Source organism: Sceloporus occidentalis, unplaced genomic scaffold (genome assembly GCF_023333645.1).
Source record: "Sceloporus occidentalis isolate IW3139 unplaced genomic scaffold, rSceOcc1.0.p SCAF_162, whole genome shotgun sequence".
NCBI lineage: Eukaryota > Metazoa > Chordata > Lepidosauria > Squamata > Phrynosomatidae > Sceloporus > Sceloporus occidentalis.
This window is the reverse complement of record NW_028317142.1, coordinates 1,161,791-1,169,832: the sequence shown is the minus strand read 5'-3', so window position 1 is coordinate 1,169,832 and position 8,042 is coordinate 1,161,791. Positions and strand designations below refer to the sequence as shown.

The 8,042-nt window shown below is 43.2% G+C and overlaps 1 pseudogene; it reads left to right on the top strand.

Moving 5' to 3' along the window:
* Positions 1 to 2,829: 2,829 nt before the first annotated feature.
* Positions 2,830 to 4,093, top strand: LOC149279551 (Ig-like V-type domain-containing protein FAM187A; annotated as a pseudogene).
* Positions 4,094 to 8,042: the final 3,949 nt, after the last annotated feature.

Genomic DNA, 8,042 nt, shown 5'->3' with positions numbered 1-8,042 from the left:
TGGGCCTAGATCCTTTTCATCATGCCCCTTACTGGTATCATTGTTCCCAATGGCCGTCTCACCTGACCCATTACTTACAGGGAGGGGTACAGACTCTGCCGGAGTTTGTTCCCCAGCTGCAGAAACGTTCCCCCTTCTCCACAGCTCCCAGAACAAGGGGAAATCGCGGCCTAATATAACCGCATGCATAAGTCTTTTTACAACTCCGACTTCGTAGGTCACAGTTCCAGATGGGGTCACCAACTTAATGGGGGCCACAGGGTAAGCTACAATATCCCCGTGGATGCATAGCACTCTTATGTGCTTGTTCGGCACGTAGTCCATAGTCACAAGGCCGGCCCGAACCAACGTCACCAGGCTACCCGAGTCCAAAAGTGCCTTCACGGAGCAGTCACGTATCTTCACCATACAAAAATGCGGCTCAGTCTCTGATTCTGGAATGGCTGCACAAACAGGTTCTGCAAACAGGGACTGACGCCGACTAGCGTCACACACCATGGGCTCTGAGTTAAGAGGGCAATAGGCGGCTATGTGTCCCCACTCATGGCACCTCCAGCACTGGGGGGTCCCTGGCTTCCTTAGTAGGGAGCCCTTTCTAGGATTGTGGGGTCCCAGGGGTTCAGGATCAGTCTTTTGCCCTTGCCCAAACTCTAGAGCCCTGCTCTCTCTCACATTTTTCCATACACCTCCAGCTGGAACTCTCTTACCCACAGCTGTCGCGGGTCTGACAGTCTTGGAAGGTGTTGGTGCCGCAGGGACCTCACGGAGGAAGTCCTCGGTTGCTATGAACCTTTCCACCATGTTGACCAGCTGCTCGGCAGTTCTGGGGTCTCCATGCCCAACCCACCGTTGTAGCTCCGCCGGGAGGGCGCGGAGGTAGTGGTCCACTACCACCTTTTCCACAATCTGGGCTGGTGTGGTGGATTCTGGTTCCAGCCACTTACGTACAAGATGAATAAGGTCATACATCTGGGACCTGGCAGGCTTGTCCACGGTGTATTTCCAACAGTGGACTCTCTTGGCCCGAACAGCGGGCGTAACACCCAGGCGAGCAAGGATCTCCATTTTTAGTTTTGTAAAGTCCCGGACATCCTGCTCCCCGAGGTCATAGTAGGCCTTTTGCGGTTCACCAGTCAGGAAGGGTGCAATCACTTCTGCCCACTCTGCAACTGGCAGTCTCTCTCTCTCCGCCACTCTCTCAAATACGGTGAGGTAGGCCTCAACGTCGTCGTCGGGTGTCATTTTTTGTAAGCCCCGCTGAACGGCCCTCCTCACGTTAACAGTCTCAAGGGGGCTTGCCTCCACTTGTTGGGGCTGAGCCACAACAGTCTCTCTGAGCGCATCAATCTGCTCCATTAACAGGCGATTCGTTTCCTGTTGTTGGGCCATAGTCTGCTGTTGCGCATGTTGCTGGGCGTGAAAAGCCTCTGCATGAAACTTCCGTTGCTGTTCCAAGGCCTGCTCATGTCTCAGGTTGGCCTGTATCAGCTGCTTTATCACTTCCTCCATTGTGCCGGATGGGCCTTACAGTGCTGCAGCCTTCACTCAGGACATATGCTTCCGGCCCTTTACATGTCCACAAAATTCAGATGCTGTGTTTTGTCCCGCCGTTGTTCCTAGCACAACTGTGCCTGCATTCTCCACCAATTGTAGGGGACAGCTCACGCATGGGGCGGCAATGACAGTTTCACACAGGTTTCCAACGTAAATGCGTGTTTATTTAGATGTTGTAATCACAGAGCACCTTGTAAACAAAACAAACTATAAGCCTGTCCGGCTCTAACTAAACAGCAGGATACCTCTCTAGCAGCCTAAGGTCTGACGCAAAGCAAAGTAACCAGTTTTGTATGGTGTAAAGCTTCATACCTGGTGGGCTGCAGCGCTGGCTGTAGCTGCTCCTTCATTCAGTGTCTCCCTCCCTCTGAAAACCTAACAGCCCTTTCTTTTAAGGCCTCCTCCCCAGTAACGAGCTTAGGAAGCCTCACCTGAGAGCACCTGGGTTTGCTACCAGGCCTGGCTGAGGTAACCAGGTGAGACATATATCCTATCAACCACTCTCCCATACACTTTACCACAATATATATATATATACTATAGGTATATATACTATGTATATAGATATATGTAAATGCTCTTACAACACTTAAACAGAACAGCCACACATGGAAAACCATTGTGACATCATCATATACTTATGCAAACAATATATATATATATATATATATATGTACTGTACATATATATATTGTATATATATATATATATATATATATATATATATATATGCTATATATCTATATATATGTATATATATATATATTGTGTGTATATATATATATATATATATATATATATATATATATATATATATATACACTGTACATATATATTGTGTGTATATATATATATGCTATATATCTATATATGTATATATATTGTGTATATATATATATATATATATATATACTGTATATATATATATATATACACACTGTGTATATAGATATATGTAAATGCTGTTACAACACTTATAGAGTACAGCCATGCAGGGAAAACCATTGTGACACATCAGTGAAATTTTCAGTGTGCAGCTGTCTATTGTGACATCATAGAACCTTCAGCATCACAGTCCAAGAACAATCAGTGTCCACGCTCAGTTACTCTGCTGTAGCACCGGAGTGCACATCACCTGTGTTTCCCCGCTGCTGTTAGGAGTTTTTGTTGTATTGAGAATTGTATCGCGTTGCTTATATAGCAAACAAAAAGACACAGACATTGTGTGGACTTTAACTGGAAGCTACTGCTGCGTCCCAGTACTTTCCTAGGATAATGGCGCATGCCTCGCTGTGGACTTCTTCACCTTTATGGGTGGTGGCCATTTTCTGCATCTTGTCTCCAGCGCAGAACTTTGAAATTACAGAAAAGGAGGACATCTACAGCGTTGTTCCCTGCCCTGCTTTTCTACTTTTTGATTCTGTTGCGTACCTGGCTGACATGACCTTTGAACTACCCTGCAATTGCAAACCGGATAACGTACACTCCGTGGTGTGGTACTACCAAAGGAACTTAGGTGCAAAGGACACGCGCATTCTCACGAGAATTACGGCTACCGCCGTGGACAGCAAACGAGGACAGATTCAGTCCGTTGCCCATCTCTCGTACGATATAAAGATGTTCAACCTCATCGTCTTCCAGGCTCAGCCGGAAGAATCTGGACATTATATCTGCGGCACTCTAGACGGGCAGTTCTTCTACGGATACAACGTGGACATCCAGCCATCCAGGGATGCTCACATCACGTTTGCAGACAAGCATGCAAATCCACAGCCGGAGCTGAAGATGAACGACTTCACGGCATTCACTGCTTTGTGGGATTGGTCCAAGTGCGACCGCTGTGACGTGAGAGGAGAGCAGAGGAGATTGGGAATGTGCTACCTTCAAAGCCCGTACATTTTCCCAAGGTACCGGGTGAGTAAGGCTGATGTGGCCCCCTGTGGCTCCGGAGCTGTCCCAGCAAGATTCAAGCCCTACCTGGCCGGCAGGAAAACGGAAATATTGATTAGGAGCTGTGAGACTCCTTGCAAAAAAGGGCTTCTTCGGGAAGCTGCTAAGCCTGATGCACAGCCTCTACAAACTAAAGAAGCACATTCCCTTTATCCCTAAGGCACCCACGCAGGTACATACGCACGCTCTGGGGGAAAACCTAGTCCTTGCTTGTCCAGATGCCAAACCACATCATTCGGTAGCCTGGGACAAGGATAAAGAGCGGCTGTACCTTGCAGATTACCTGATTGGGCAAAAAGGGTCCATGCGGGTCTTTATTGACCATGGGAACCACCTGAACATTCATTCCGTCGAACGCGGTGACAAAGGAATATACTACTGCTGGCTGGACGGTAAACTGAAGGCTGGATTCCGCCTTAATGTGGTGAGAGACCCGCTGAAGCAACGTAAACTCACCGACCCGGACTCAATTTACGCCATGAAAACGATTGGCCTCACTGCCCTCGGCTGTCTTGCGCTCTTTGTGATCATTCACTGCCTGAAGTGCGTTTCATACAACTTCAGATGCATCCCTTTCATGAACGATTAATTGTCTGGGGATGGAGAGGAAGACGCCGCCTTTCAGGGACCTTCTACAAAATTGGGCCCTAGCTACATTTCTACTAATCATAATGTACATAGTTTAGACGGTTGATAAGTTTAGTAGATAAGTTAGCCTACAATAAAATATTTCGTTCTGTAATATTCAGCATCTGGTGCATTATATTCACATCATTGGGTGAGGCCAGGAGGATTGGAAATAGAGCTTAAGAGGTGATGAATTGAAAAATATGGGGAGGAGGAATAAATACTCAAACTTCAAATGGGAGTTTATTGTTTAATATTTTACAAGATAATAAAAATGTCCTTCCCTGAACTTATTTTATATTTAAAAATATTTCCCTTGCCTCCATCATGACCTCAGAACCGCGTATCCTATAGAAGATACATCGATGATACATTGTTGAGTATCTCACTCTTTTTCTTTACAGCTGGGGCATCCAGGTGACCTCAGAGTTCGATAATAATGATTCACTTGGATACGGTGATCTATGTAGAAGACTTAAGTATTAGAACAAGAACCGTTTTTAAAAAGGTAGATGTGAATAATTTTATTCTATATAATAGCGGCCGTTATAATTCATTGCTTAATTACAATGCTGAGCAACAACTTATGGAAACAAAAATAAATTGTACGGATAATATTATTTTTGAAGAACAGGCGAAGAAAATGAGCAGTGAATTCCTTTTTTTAAGGTTATCGTCAGGCACCGGTTCCCCGAGCTTTCGAGGAGACAGCTAAACTTAAAAAAGGAGATCTCTTAAACCCAACTGCAGAGATAATTAATTTAAGGAGATAGCGCCATTAATGCTCAAATATGATAAATGCCGCAGTGATCTAAAAAAACAATAATGAGGCCACATTGGCCAAAATTATCGAAACATAATGATTTCAAAACTAATTTCCGCACAAACCCCCCGGGGATAACTTTTGGAGGGTCGCCTAGTTTGGGCATCAATCTAAATTTGAGAAAAATAAACTATAATAGAGAGACATTCCTAAATTCTAACAAACGCTTCCATCAATGTGGCAAATGTACATCTTGCCAAATAAGAGGAAGAAACGTTACTGACACCAGTTTGTTTACATCAAATATCGCTAAGAAAGAGAGTAAGATGAAGACATTTGATACATTGTCATATAAAAAAGTGGGGGAATACAGGGAAGGAGAGACAGAGCCTAAAAGCTTAATCCCTGTGTTTCCTAAAGTGTAAATTAGTATAAAATACCTGCATCCTTAAAGGGTTAAACCTACACAAGTATAAATATATCACACACACACATATATATATATATTGTGTGTGTGTGTATGTATATATATATATATAAATAGATACTGTCAGTGGCGTCGCTACAGGGGGGCAATTGCCCCCCCTAGTTTATTCCTTGCCCCCCCTGTTGCCCCCCCGCCGAATTTGTAACCACCCAGGACAGTCCCAGTCAGGTGCTAACGACCTTGATGGAGGTCTGTGGAACTACACCACCTACCCCAGCGATCTGCCCCTCCTGATGAATTGTAAAGAAAGAATATCAAGTATTAAGTTAAAAAAATGAAAATGTAAAAAAATGGATTTGGGGGTCTCTAAAGGCAGATAAAAAAAGATCAAAATTGCCTAGAGACCCCCAAATTAAATTATTTAAACATAAAGTAGTTTAACTTTAAAAAAAAAAAAGTTTAAGTATTCTAGCTAAATGATCACTTTGGTAGCCAATGTTACCACAGTGATCATATAGCTATAAAAACTTATTTTTCTGTAAAAGTGATTTTTTTTTTCTCCCTTTACCATCATTTCTTTGGGATTGTAACGGGAAAGAATGGTGTGTGCTTCTGCGAGTGAATGGAGATATGAAAGGCATGTGAATGATCAGTAATTAGGGTTGAAGCCTTGACGTGGCATTACTGCTCACGTAGGAAGTTAAATTATGGCACAAAAAGTACACATTTGCAAAAATGACATCCCTTGGCGCATCAAATGAGGGGCTGTATGTGTTTCTAGTACAAACCTGGAGTGCGCAAGACACAAATGAACATGTCGCTATGGTTAGAAAAAACATATTTTCTAGCCAAAGCGACATATTCCTTTATTATTTGTGCACTCCACTTTTGTCCTAGAAAGACATGTAGCCCCTCATTTGAAGCTCCAAGGGGTGTAGTTTCTTAAAATGGATGAATTGCCTGAATGAGGGAGAACATGAGTTAATATGTGGATGAATTGTCTGAATGAGGGAGAGCATGAGTTAATGTGTTTGTGTGTATCATAGATGTATAATTGTGGAAGGGCAAAGATGGCACTAGCAGGATGTTTGAGCCTTGGGGACCAAGATGGCACAGGCAGGGTGTATATGGGACAAAGATGGCAAATCTTATGTGTGTTATCTGGGTGCTGGCCAGGTTCTATGTGGGCCGCGTGGTTGGGGTGTGCAACCTGTGATCTATCTAAAAACTTAGGGGTTTTAAATATACCTTTAATGCTGTGTTTTTATGTGAATTCCAATTGATCTGTACCTGCAAAGCTGGGTTTGTGTGTTCTTCTGTAGATCCATATCTGCTATGCTATGTTTCCATACATTATTTATGTATACCTGCAAATACAGGGTTTGTATGTCTTGTTCAGTTGATTAATACCTGCAATGCTGTTTCCATGTATTGATTTGATCTATACCTGCAATGCTACATTTCATATATTATTATTGTATACCTGCAAATACAGGATTTGTATGTCTGATTCAGTTTATTTGATATATACCTTCAGTGCTGAGATCACAAGTGAATTTCAATTGATCTATACATGCAAAGCTGGGTTTGTGTGTTAATGTGTTGATCTATACCTGCTATCGGCAGCAGGGTCTAATATTTATATATATATCGGCAGCAGGGACTAATATTAATATATATATTGGCAACTGGGGCTAATATTAATATATATGGGCAGCAGGGGCTAATATATATATATATATATATATATATATATATATATATATCAGCAGCAGGATCTAATATTAGGCCCTGAAATCATTTAGTGCAAAAGATAAGGTATTGTGTTGTTTAAAGGATTTCAAGGATTAGTCTTACTAAATTGTGGCTTCAGGCTTCCCATGTTGAATGATCAAGTATTGTATTGGCCAATAACAAAAGTATCATTCCATAGCAATTACTTTTGGCAATATATATATATGTGTATTTTTTCAGTGGTATGATTTAATGGTGGACATTATTAATGCCCCCCCAGTTTGACTGTGGTATCTTGTGTGCCCCCCCTATATATTGTTTCTAGAGTCGCCACTGGTTTTAAGTGATTGATTTTGCCAACTTATATTGTGACAATGGCTTTTGCTTTTATACAAAAAGTAACAAAAATCCACATAATAAAAAAGTGGCACACATGTCTAAAATGTTTCTGATAAACAGCAAAATTTACTACAACAGGAGGCTCAGCCGCACGCTACATTTTTATAGACCGGTCAAATCCAGCTACTAGCCACACGCTGCAGCCATTTGCCTAGTATGCCAGTCCGGGCCTGGTTATGGCACTGATTCGCGCAATGCATACACTTACACTTCATGCTGTGTGTGGAGCAGTCACCATGGAAACTGCTGTGGTATTCCTGCTCATGACCATATTTTACTGCTTTGCATTCCATGTGCCCTTTACAAAGATGGCGCTTTAATCACCCAAGTTTAAATTCGCTTTACATTCAGCGTATTACATGAATTCTTGGCGCTGTGCCCAATAAAGCCGCGGGGTTAAACGTTACGAGCGGTACACTAGGCAGCTGCACTGCTGCAGAAAGGCAGCAGAGAGCGGCAGCCCGCGCACAGGAAGTGGAGGCCCGCCGTGGATGCGCGCGTGTCACAAGGTCCGTGCTCAGGAAGGGGAGGCGCGGTACGTGTGCACAGGAAGAGGTGGTGCGGGGAGCCCGGATGAGCTGTGGGATG